General features: G+C 50.0%; 1 pseudogene; it reads right to left on the bottom strand.

Moving 5' to 3' along the window:
* Positions 1-7,941: 7,941 nt before the first annotated feature.
* On the bottom strand, positions 7,942-11,160 carry LOC111150700 (annotated as a pseudogene).
* Positions 11,161-11,813: the final 653 nt, after the last annotated feature.

The following is an 11,813-nucleotide window of genomic DNA, read 5'->3' on the forward strand; positions in this document are numbered from 1 at the left end:
TTCCCATCCATCCCTCCCTCCTTCCCCTCCCTTTCTCCTTTCCTTTCCTCCCTCCTTACCCTCTCTCCCCTTCCTCCTTCTCTCATGCCCTCCTTCATGCAGCAGATTTGGGGCCCCTGCTCCATACTGAGCACTGGAACTTCATCAGTGAGCACCCCCCAACCCACGTGGTCATGTCCACCGTGGGAGGTGATGGGGGCAGTCCTCGGGGCTAGCAGTGGTGATGAGCACCAGGAATCTTCTCCTGAAAACAGAGGCCGGTTGCACAAAGAAAAAAATGGAGAGACCCATGCTTAGCACTTCCTCTAGAAAAATCTAGTCCTGAAAAGTGATGAAAAGTAAATATATCCTTGACTTCATGCAACATGAGTGCTAATGACCCATACGCCCTGATGCCTAGAAGCAGCAAAGAGTAAATCACCCAGCATTAACTGGGGGTTTGTGACAATTTTCTAACCAAATGACAGTGTTTCAGTCAACATCTATCTCCAGGACCTCCGAGTTTTCCCAAGGATCTCTGTGAGCCTCTGATCCTTCCATCGACCCTCTTGGGAAACTCTGTCCTGTCCTCTTTCTTGTCTTCTGCCTTTTCTGCGACCTTTCTGTGGTATCCCATCCCCCTACCAGGGCTACCCTGGCCAGGATTCCCCGTGCCCCTTGGCTGGCTGCCCACATCCCACACTGGACTCCCTCTGAGGTCACCTGGCTTCTCTGTTGAAGTGGCCTGCGTCTTCCCGCACTGGGTCTCCTCTGACGAGTTTATGAGGCCAGGCTGTGCCCATGTCAGGGGAATGGAAGTGCGAGTCCAGAAGGTCCAGACAACCCGCTCCCAGTTCCAGTGTGTGGAGCTTGGGCCGAGAGTGGTGCCTGAGCAGAGGAGGAGTGATGCCCAGGGAGCTTGAGGGAGGTCATGGCAGAGTGAGCCCCCAGGAGGAGAGAGAGCACCGTGCGGGTCTGGTGCTCAGGCCTGCTGGGAGACCATGTCCCACCCATGCTGGTTGTGTCCCCAGGGCTGGACGTCATCCAGTATCTACCCTCCCAGACAGCAGGCTGGAAGTGACTGGCAGGGGAGGGGCACGGCTGTGCAGGAGAGCCCTCGGGCAGAGAGGAGGGGGCAGGCACTCCCCCAGCAGCAGGTACACTGGGGCAGACTGAGGGGGCATCAGCGGACAGCAGTGTCCGCAGCTGGGGTCTCCACACAGGTCCCTCTCCTCAGGCTCAGCACAAGCTTGCCTGGAAGGCTGTATCCCCAAACACAAAGTCTGGTCCAGGACCTCCCCTCAAGCCCTGACTCCCACTCCTTTGTACTCAGCTCAAGTGCAAGAAATGGCCAATAGTTGAGGTGGTGTTGGGTGCACAGAGACATGTGATTTTTTGGCCCACGCTGTAACATTGCTGACATTTAAAAGATCTTAGGGCTTTGATTCAAAAACGGTAGGATGCCTAGGACCCAAGACAGCTTTCTGGAAACCTGCCTCTGTGCCTTGCAGCCCTCCCATCCTACCAGCTCTGCTCAGAAGCCCTCCAGACCACAGACCCACAGTCTTGGGTCCTCAGATGTCCCAGACCATGTGCCTTCAAGCAGCGATCCAGGTGGGGCAGCAGGACACTGCGGATTTCAACTAATCCCCCTCCTAGAAACTGAGGGTGCTGCTGGATGAGCTGTCCGAAAACAGCCAGGTCAGGGTTCGAGGAAGACACCAGAGGCACAGGAGTAAGTGAGGAGCATCTAAAGGTCAGGTAGGGCCAGTGGGAATCTCCGGTGGTTTTGCCTAGGGGAAGCTCCCATCCCCCTAAAACCGCAGTGTGATGGCTCCACTGGGGGGTGGGGGAGGGACCATGCCTGGAGGATCCGTGGCTTCACTGTCAGAGGTCGCCAAATTGATCTGTGCACGGGTGGGGAAACCCGGCCACACCCCCAAAGACTTTCTGAAAATAGCCACCATCTCGGTGGCAGCTGATCTGGGAGGTCAACCTTCCAGCTGCCGGAGGTGGGATCGAGCCACAGACCAGCACACTGGCCAGAAGTGGAAGAAGGAGAAGCAGTTCTTCATTTCAATAGTTTCTGAGTCACCGCTTTGTTCCTATGGTTAGTACACTGTGCAAGGCCTTGAAAATGATCTCCTCATGTTCTCTGCTGGAGAGGATCTTGAAAAATCTCTGGTTCATAGGTAAAATCATCCAGAATTGACCTTGGTTGGCATAGCCATGCTGGGAAAAGTATGGAGTTTCCCCCAAATACTAAAAATAGAGCTCCTGTATGATCCCACTACCAGGTAGATATTTGCAGGAAATGAAGTCACTTTCTCGAAGTAAGATCTTCACACTCTCACCCAATATCCCTAAGGAGGGGCGGCCACCCTTAGCAATAGGGCACCCTGTGGGAAGTCGTAGGCAGCCCTCCCCTGGACAAGGGGCTGCCCCAGGGCTGGGAGGTCTCCACAGCAGCGCATTCAATGTCCTGGATGCTAGGAAGAGATGGAGTACAGCACCAGGCCAGTGAGGGTCAGGGCACACTACCCTGAACTTGGCACCTTGGCAAATTAAATCTAGAAACTGAAAGAATTTTGCATACAGCAGAAGCAGGAGGGTCTGATCCCCAGCCATCAGCTCTCCTTCCCTGAAGCAGGTCAGAATGCTTCCATGTGGCACTGTCTCTCCCCAGACCACAGGGAGGACCTGCTTATCACCCAAGTCAAGGAATTTAGGGCCACAAAGGCTGTAGGAACAAACCTGGTTAAACTAACCTTTATCTTCCCAGTTACTTTTTTACCGTTTACCAGCCCTAGCTCAAAACCCTGTTGCTCTCAATGCTTCACACATTGACTGCTTCTTCGCCTAAAACATAGATCTGTCTGCTCCAATCGCCCCTTCTGGTCTCCATGTTCTCGTGAGACTCCCACCAAAAAAATCAATGCACTTTGCCAGCTTTTCTCCTGTTCGTCTGTCTTTGTCAATTTCCAGACCCAGCCAGGGACCTTAAGAGGAGCTAAAGAAAACTTTCCTCTCTTGCAGCTCTGGGTTGGGGGTGGGGGTTGGTGGCAGGTGGAGTCCAGAAAATCCATCCCGTCTTCCTGACCTTGGTTAAAACTGCCCCCTGCTGGGAAGCAGCACAGGGCTATGCACAGCTGGGGGAGCCAGGGAGAGGCAGGTGGAACATGTAGGAAGCTACCTGACCCCCAGCCAGGGGACATGGCCCCACTGACAAGTCCAGGGTATGATGATGAATATTGTAATGGAAGCATCCTGAATATCAGACCCTCCCCCTCCCCCCCAGGCTTCATTATAGCTGCTCTTGTAGTTGCTACTGTTGGCTTAGTGACTTTTCTGAACTTTGTCCAGTCTGTGTTCTTTGCTGTGTGCAGTCCCTGGATCCCTGTGCTGTTAACTTAGTGGCCAGCCAGTGACTGGGCAGAGAGGTCACCCATGTTTCTGAGCTATGGGCTACAGATGTTGGGCCTCACAACCTCCTCCTTAGGTTCGAATAGTCTGCTTGAGTGGCTCATGGAACGCAGAGAAACATGTTACTTACTAGATGACCAGTTCATTAAAAGGACAGAGCTCAGGACCAGGCAGCTGGAAGCAATGAGCAGGGCAAGGTGTATAGCAGAGGCTCGGAGTTCCCCTGCTCTCAGAGTGAAAGATGCCTTCACCCACCTCCACTCTGACCTTCGTCTGTACTTCCTAACTGATGACGTCCCTCCTTTGGGCTCATCTGTTAACTCAAGTCCAAGACCTGGTGGGCACCAAAACGACCCCTCAAACCATAACCACTGCCTGACACCAGCAAGACCCCGCGTGATGGACCCCAAGGCAATGATTGACCAGAACTTCACTGACCTCCTGCACCTGCCCCTGGCTTTTGTCCTAGATCTTCCTTATATAAAAGCCCAGGGGTGTTTTCAGCACCTCGAGACCATGCCAGTCCTCAGCCTTCAGGTGTCAGCTGCGCTGAAATACTTTCTTTTCCTGTGTCACCACCACTTGTCTCTCTGCCTTTGGATCTGGGACACAGTGAATAGTGCAGTGCAGCAAGTCCAATACCAGTCCTTCCCCTCTCCAGGGTTCACTGCCGCTGCTCCTCTCCCTGCAGTTCTGCTGTTGGCTTAGTGACACTTAGGGACACTTCTGAACTGATTTTGTCAAACATGTATCCCTCATCGTGTGTGGTCACAGAAGGGTCTGGTCTGTGAATGTAGTGGTCAGCTGTCGACTGGGTGAGATTTCCTTAAACATCTGGAAACTGCCCTCTTTCTGAAAAACAAAACACAACACAACAACAAAAAACCTTCCAGTCTTTGCATGGGGAGCAGGGCTCTGGGTGCATGGGTGTCGGGGTACACCTTCAGCACCAGCCAGGCCTCTTGGCACTCTGCCTCGGCCTTCACTTCCTACTTGCCGAGTCTGACAATCACTGGAGGGCTGAGCTTAGGGCCTTCTCAGGTTGGCCCTGAGCAGGCACCCAGCCCACACATGCAGTGTCCCAGGGGGCTCGGGAATAGGTCAGAGTTTCCAGACCCTTCTTCCCTAAAGCTCCTCATCACTCAGCCTTTCTTCCAGTGATTCTGCTTGGTTTCTATTTGCCCCAACTCTTATCCATTGCCCTAGGCAGCAGAGACTCACATATGCCTTTAAATGGTTTGAACATCAAATGTCCTCCAGTAGCCACCTCACTACTGGGAGAGTTGGTGGAAAGCAAAAAGTCACAGAGGAATCCAAGGGTCTGGACTTGGTGTTTCCCTCTACTGAGATAGGGACATCTGTGAGAGGAGAAGGTGGCCAGATGGTGGGGGTGGGGGTGGGGGTGCAGGCACCCGACATGGACAGGACAGATGGGGTAGGTGAGGCCGAGACCCTTGGGGTATGTTCCTGGCATCTGGACAGAACTGGTCTTCAAAGCTGCAGATTGGTTGGAATCCTCTTCAGGCTGAGGAGGAAGATGAGGGGAGCAGAGGGGATTGAGAGGGCTTGACTTAGACAGGAGAGAGCTGAGCCATTCCTTTGGGGGGAAGTGGGTCAGGTCCAGGCTCATGGGGACAGAACTTGAGCCCATTGTGCTACATGAAATAAGCTAGTCCCTAAACAACTGACCCGGAGGACCCCACTTGTGAGGGACGGAGAGCACTCCAGCTCATAGAGGTGGAAGCAGATGTTGGGTGCCAGGGCTGGGGAGGGGGAATGAGGGGTTTGGGCCTCATGGGTAGAGGTTCAGCTTGGGAAGATGAAGAAGTGGCGGTGATGGATGGTGGTGGTGGGTGCAGAAAAGTGAGTGTATTTTTTGCCACTGAATTAGACCCTGAAACATGCTTAACAGTATCCGTTGTATATCAATTACACCACAATAGGAAAGAAGTGATTCAGGGGGACAGGGTGAGTCAGGAGGATGGGCCATCGCAAGTCTCAGGAGGGAAGGGACCCTGTATCTTCATTCTCACTCTCATGCTCTGCACCTTGTTGGTGAATGAGCTCACAGTTGGCACTCAGTGAATGCTTGCTAAGACACAGTGCAGGCAGATGAGGGCACAAGTGCAGACCTACCAGTAGGCACTGAGGAATCCCAATGGGATATGCATCTAGACTGAGTGAGTGCCCACATTTCACAAACACCAGCACAGAAATAGCTATTTAAAACCAAGGCAGGGGCGCCTGGGTGGCTCAGTGGGTTAGGCCGCTGCCTTCGGCTCAGGTCATGATCTCAGGGTCCTGGGATCGAGTCCCGCATCGGGCTCTCTGCTCAGCAGGGAGCCTGCTTCCCTTCCTCTCTCTCTCTGCCTGCCTCTCTGCCTACTTGTGATCTCTGTCTGTCAAATAAATGAATAGAATCTTTAAAAAAAAAAAAAAAAAAAAAAAAAAAACCAAGGCAGGTGACCATAAGCTGTATTACAAAGCAGTGCTCTTCAAAATAGTATGGTACCGGCATAAAAACAGACACATAGATCAGTGGAACAGAATAGAGAGCCCAGAAATAGACCCTCAACTCTATGGTCAACTAATCTTTGACAAAGCAGGAAAGAACATCCAGTGGAAAAAAGATAGTCTCTTCAATAAATGGTGCCAGGAACACAGGACAGTCACAGGCAGAAGAATGAAGCTGGACCATTTCCTTATATGATACACAAAAATAGACTCCAAATGGATGAAAGACCTCAAGGTGAGAAAGGAATTAATCCAAATCCTTGAGGAGAACACAGGTAGCAACCTCTTTGACCTCAGCCACAGCAATTTCTTGCTAGACACATCTCCAAAGGCAAGGAAAGCAAGGGCAAAAATGAACTGGTGGCACTTCATCAAGATAGAAATCTTTTGCAGAGCAAAGGAAACAGTCAACAAAACCAAAAGACAACTGACAGAATGAGAGAAGATATTTGCAAATAACATATCAGATAAAGGGCTAGTATCCAAAATCTAGAAATAACTAATCAAACTCAACACCCACAGAACAAATAATCTAATCAAGAAATAAGCAGAAGTCATGAACAACATTTCTCCAAAGAAGACATCCAAATGGCCAAAAGACACATAAAAAAGTTCTCAACATCCCTCAGCATGAGGGAAATGCAAATCAAAACTATAATAAATACCACCTTCCAGCAGTTAGAATGGCTAAAATTAATACGACAGGAAACAACAGGTGTTGACAAGTTTGTGGAGAAAAAGGAACCTTCTTATCCTGTTGGTGGGATTGCAAGCTGGTGCAACCACTCTGGAAAACAGCATGAGGTTCCTCAAAAAGTTAAAAATGGAGCTGCCCTATGACCCAGCAATCACACTACTGGGTATTTACCCCAATGATACAGATGTAGTGAAAAGAAGGGCCACCTGCACCCCAATGTTCATAGCAGCAATGTCCACAAGAGCCAAATTGTGGAAAGAGCCTAGATATCCTTCAACAGATGAATGGATAAAAAAAGATGTGGTTCATATATACGATGGAGCATTACTCAGCCATCAGAAAGGATGAATAACCATCATTTGCATCAACATGGATGGAACTGGAGGAGATTATGTTGAGTGAAGTAAGTCAAGCCGCGAAAGTCAATTATCCTATGGTTTCACTTGTATGTGGAACATAAGGTATAGAGCAGAGGACCCCAGGGGAAGGGAGGGAAAACTGAATGGGAAGAAATCAGAGAGGGAGACAAACCATGGGAGACTCTGGACTCTGGAAACCAAACTGACGGTTACAGAAGGGAGGGGGTGGGGTGATGGGGTAGCTGGGTGACAGGTATTAAGGAGGGCACATGTTATGATGAGCACTGGGTGTTATATGCAACTAATGAATCACTGAGCACTACATTAAAACCTACAGATGTACTATATGTTGACTAATGAATTTAAATTATAAAAATTAAATTAATTTAAAAAATAAAAAATAAAACCAAGGCAGAAACCATACATAACCCAGAGGGCTCTGTGCTCCTGGAGGCTAGGCTAGTGGTCATGGCCAAGGCCTCTGGCGGTCAGGAGACTAGAGGTCTGAGAAGTGGCTCGGCGCATCCCTGACTCTGAAGCCCCATGGCCATGGGAAGATGCAGGAACTGGGAGGGAAGACCTGGCCAGAGGCCATCATGGCTCCACAGCTGCTGCAGGACCACACCCAGCCCCACCAGGCGGTGTCTGTCTAGAACTAGGAAGAAAACCTTTTCCCTCAATTGTTCTTTCTAGAGATGGTTGCTCAGCATTGTCACAGAAAAATGCCTGACATAAAACTGGAGCCGTTCACAGCTGCAATTGACCCAGAAGTTATCAGAATGTAGTGACCGCAAAGAGAGCACCTTGTGTCCCCAGGCAAGCCTCCTGTGTGTGGGTGCAGCTGGGGGCCCTGGACAAGCCTGTGTGGGCAGTGCTGGGCTCCACGGTCTCCCTGGAGGGGACAGAAGTAGGAACTTGCTCTGACAGCTCTGCTCAGGACAGCACCCCCGATGGAGACGGGACAGCCCCTCATGCGTCCCGGATGTCCTGGTGATTCTTGGGCATCATCACGAATCTCAGCTTCTTCATGAAGGGTGGGGGGAGGGCAGCCCAAACACCACAGGTCCCACAGGTCCTCCGGGGATAGCACCTTGGTGGGCTTGTGGTCCAGCAGGTACCTGTTTAAGTGGCTCTCATCACACCACACAACCTTGATCTCATTGGCCAGGTTGGCCCCCATCGCCTGGTGATAAGCCAAGGTCAGTCAGTGAACCTCCACCACTAACCCTGCAGAAAAGGCCCCCATGTAGTAAATGTCGCCCTGGTCCCTGGGATGTGGGCCTGGGACTGTAGCTGGTGCTGGTAGCTGAAGTCTTCATGGGCCACCCAGTAGAAACTGGGGTGCAGGGTGCCAAAGAGGGAGGACAGGATCTCCACACCCACATGATCCAGAACTTGATGTCCACATCTGCACACACCAGGTCGTCCACCTCATGGAGGAAGCGCTGCTCACAGAAGCGGCTGACCATTGCCATAAGCTGCATGGACACATCCTGCCAGTGCTGGGGTGCTGGGGACCTTGAGGACCACCACCCTCCAGCTCTCCCAGGACGGGAGGGGGGCACACAGGCCCAGCAGCCCACTGGTCAGTGATGACCTAGTAGGTGACCTTTTGTCCCACCATGATGGGCTCCTATGCCCTCTGCAGGAACAGCTCCAGGAAAACCACCTATCTACAGGGATGAGGGACAAGGTAGGAGGAAGGTCACTGTCAGAGGCTGGTAGCAGGACCCCAGAGCTGGGGGCCATGGATGTGTGAACCTTCTTCAAGGGGGCAGGCCTTCTTTAAGCAACAGCCACTCTCCCAGCTTGTCCCGAGCAAGTGTGCTCATGAGGCCTCCCTACCTTCTGCTCCCAGAGATGGGGACCATCAGCACCCCATCATGCAAAGGGGAGTCTGAGGCTTCAGAGGTGGGAAACCAACCCCACAGTCAGCATGCTGGAGCCAGGAATGCTCCCCTGTGCCGAGCTCCCAGACAAACCCTGAAGGTGCCCTCCCCTGGCTGACCCCCTGCAGGTCCTGTCCCCCCTGCCAGGAGTGGAGCACTTTGGGGCACAGCCCTCCTCTCTGTGGCCCGCAGACTGGCTAAAATAAGCAGCGCTGGCCTCCTCCCCACTTTGCCTTGGGTGGGCTGTCGCTGGCCCCCACAGAGCTGTCTCCACCCCCATAGGGTCCTCTTGTGAAGGCTACTAGGGTCCATCAGTCAACCACTCTATTCCTAGGAATGGTCACCCTCGAACTCCCCTAGATCAGGAATCAGGTCCAGCCCATGGGCAGGGAAGACGAAAGAGGACCACTGGAAGTAGAGGGGGCTTGCTTAGGTCCCAGATGTGAATCCAAGAGTGTAAGCTTCTGGGTCCCTGGCCCCCCAGAAGCTGGAAGTCTTGTCTCTCTGAGGGGACTGTCAGCAAGGGTGGTGAGCCCCTCTGAGACTGATTTTTTTAAAGTTTTATTTATTGATTTGTCAGAGAGAGAGAAAGCTAGAGAGGGAACACAAGCAGGGCGAATGGGAGAGGGAGAAGCATGCGCCCTGCTGAGCAGGGAGCCCAACATGCTGGGGTTTGATCCCAGGACCCCAGGATCACAACCTGAGCTGAAGGCAGATGCTTAATGACTGAGCCACCCAGGCGCCCTGAGACTGATTTTTTCACACAGGCACTAAGGCTACTTCCCTGTGCATACCCCATACCTGGCAGCTTAGTAAATCGCTCACACAGGGAAAGGAGGCACTACATTTAAATAGGCAACAAGGTCACAAACACCCAGCAGACATGAGTCAGGTCACCAAGGGGCAAGTCCAGGTCCAGCGAACGGGGGAACAAGCCAGACATGAAGCAGGGGGAGAGAAGAGTGCTCCTGGGAGAGGGCAGAGAGAATGTGACGGCTTGGAGTCAGGCCCGAGGCACATGTGGGATGACCACACACCTGGTAGGCCCACAGAGGTGGGGGGATATGGTGGGAGAGGTGAGGCTGGAGGGGATGGGCAGCTGGGGAGTGGATCACAGAGAGGCTCAAAGGTTGTGTTCTGAAAAGATCACTCTGCTGATTACTGGAGAAGAATGGGCTCTGTACAGTGGGGGACAGGGAGACCCTAACCCTAACCCCACCCTAACCCTAATCAAACATCATGCTCAGTTTTGAGGACTGACAGCTCTACTCTGAAATCACAAACAAGTCCATCATTCTGGCTTTCACTCCTTGCTCAGTATTGTACTGAAAGTTCTACCCAGAACAAGAAGGTAAGACATAAGCAATCCACATGTGAAAGGAAACAGTAGAATAAGGGCTATTCAGAGACCGGCAATGGCATCATCTTCTATAGAGAACTTCCTGCAGAATCAACAAAACATGATTACAGCCAGTTCCCTGATTCTGCAAAGTTACAGGACAAAATCTCTATACACAAAAATCTCTCTTATTTGTATACACTAGCAATGAATCATCCAAGAAGGAATTTAGGAAAACACTTCCGTTTTAGGGAACATCAACATTGACAAACTACTTAGGAATAGATGTAATCAAGGTGTACATCTTGTACACCGAAAATCACAAAACATTGCTGAAAGAAAGGGAAACCTAAATAAATCTGAGGACACCCCATGGTGATGAAAAGACATACTATTGATAAGATGGCAACAGTACTCAATGCAATGTGGAAATTCAATGTGTTCCCAAGAAATTTCACAAAGGCCTTTGGGAAGAAATGCACAAGCTAATCGTAACAATCATATGGAATTTTAAGGGACCACAAGATAACCCAAAACCATCCTGAAAAAGGAAATCAAAGGTGAAAGGTCATACTTCCAAAGTTCAAATCTTAATACAAAGCACCAGTAAATAAATAAATTTATTTAATAAATAAATAAATAAAACATTGTGATACTGTCATAAAGGTATGCATACACCCTGAAAACAAATACAATATATGTTAATTAATTGAACTTAAATTTTAAAAAGTTTAAATAAATAACATAAAATAAAATTTTAAAGTATGCATACAGATCAGTGGGATTTAACTGACAGCCCAGAAATAAACCCCTTCATCTATGGTCCACTGAATTTTGACAGGGTGGACAACATTACACTCAGGGGACAGAATGGTCTTTTCAACAAAGGGTGCTAGAATATTGGCTATCCATGTACAAAGGAATGGAACTGGACCCTTACCTCACACCACATATCAACATTAATTCAAAATAAGTTAAAGTCTTACATGTATGAGGTAAAGTTATAAACTCAAGAAGAAACAAATGGGGATAAATCTTCATAACCTTGGATTCAGCAATGCTTTCAGATCTGACACCACAGCATAAGAAGGGAAAGGAAAAAAAAATAGACAAAATAATACCCTCAAAATTAAAAATCTGTGGGCACCTGGGTGGCTCAGTTGGTTAAGCAACTGCCTTTAGTTCAGGTCATGGTCCAAGAGTCCCGGGATCAAGTCCCACATCAGGCTCCCACCTCCAGGAGTCTGCTTCTTCCTCTTACCTCCCCTCTCACACTCTCACTCACTGTCTCTTTCTCAAAAATAAATAAATAAAATCTTTTAAAAAAATTAAAAATCTGTCCTGGGCATCTGGGTGGCTCAGTTGGTTAACCATCTCACTCTTAATTTTGGCTCAGATCATGATCTCAGGGTTGTGAGATCAAGTCCCAAGTCAGGCTCCACACTGAGTGTGGGCCCTGCTTAAGATTCTCTTTCCTTCTCCCTCTGCCCCTGTCCACTTGCACACTCTCTCTCTCACTTTTTAAAAAGAAATTTAAAAAAAAACAAAAACAAAAACAACTATGTGCATCAGAAGATACTATCCAGAAAGTGAAAAGACAGCCCCCAGAATGG

This window comes from Enhydra lutris, unplaced genomic scaffold, assembly GCF_002288905.1.
Source record: "Enhydra lutris kenyoni isolate GAN:26980312 unplaced genomic scaffold, ASM228890v2 scaffoldscaffold24, whole genome shotgun sequence".
NCBI lineage: Eukaryota > Metazoa > Chordata > Mammalia > Carnivora > Mustelidae > Enhydra > Enhydra lutris.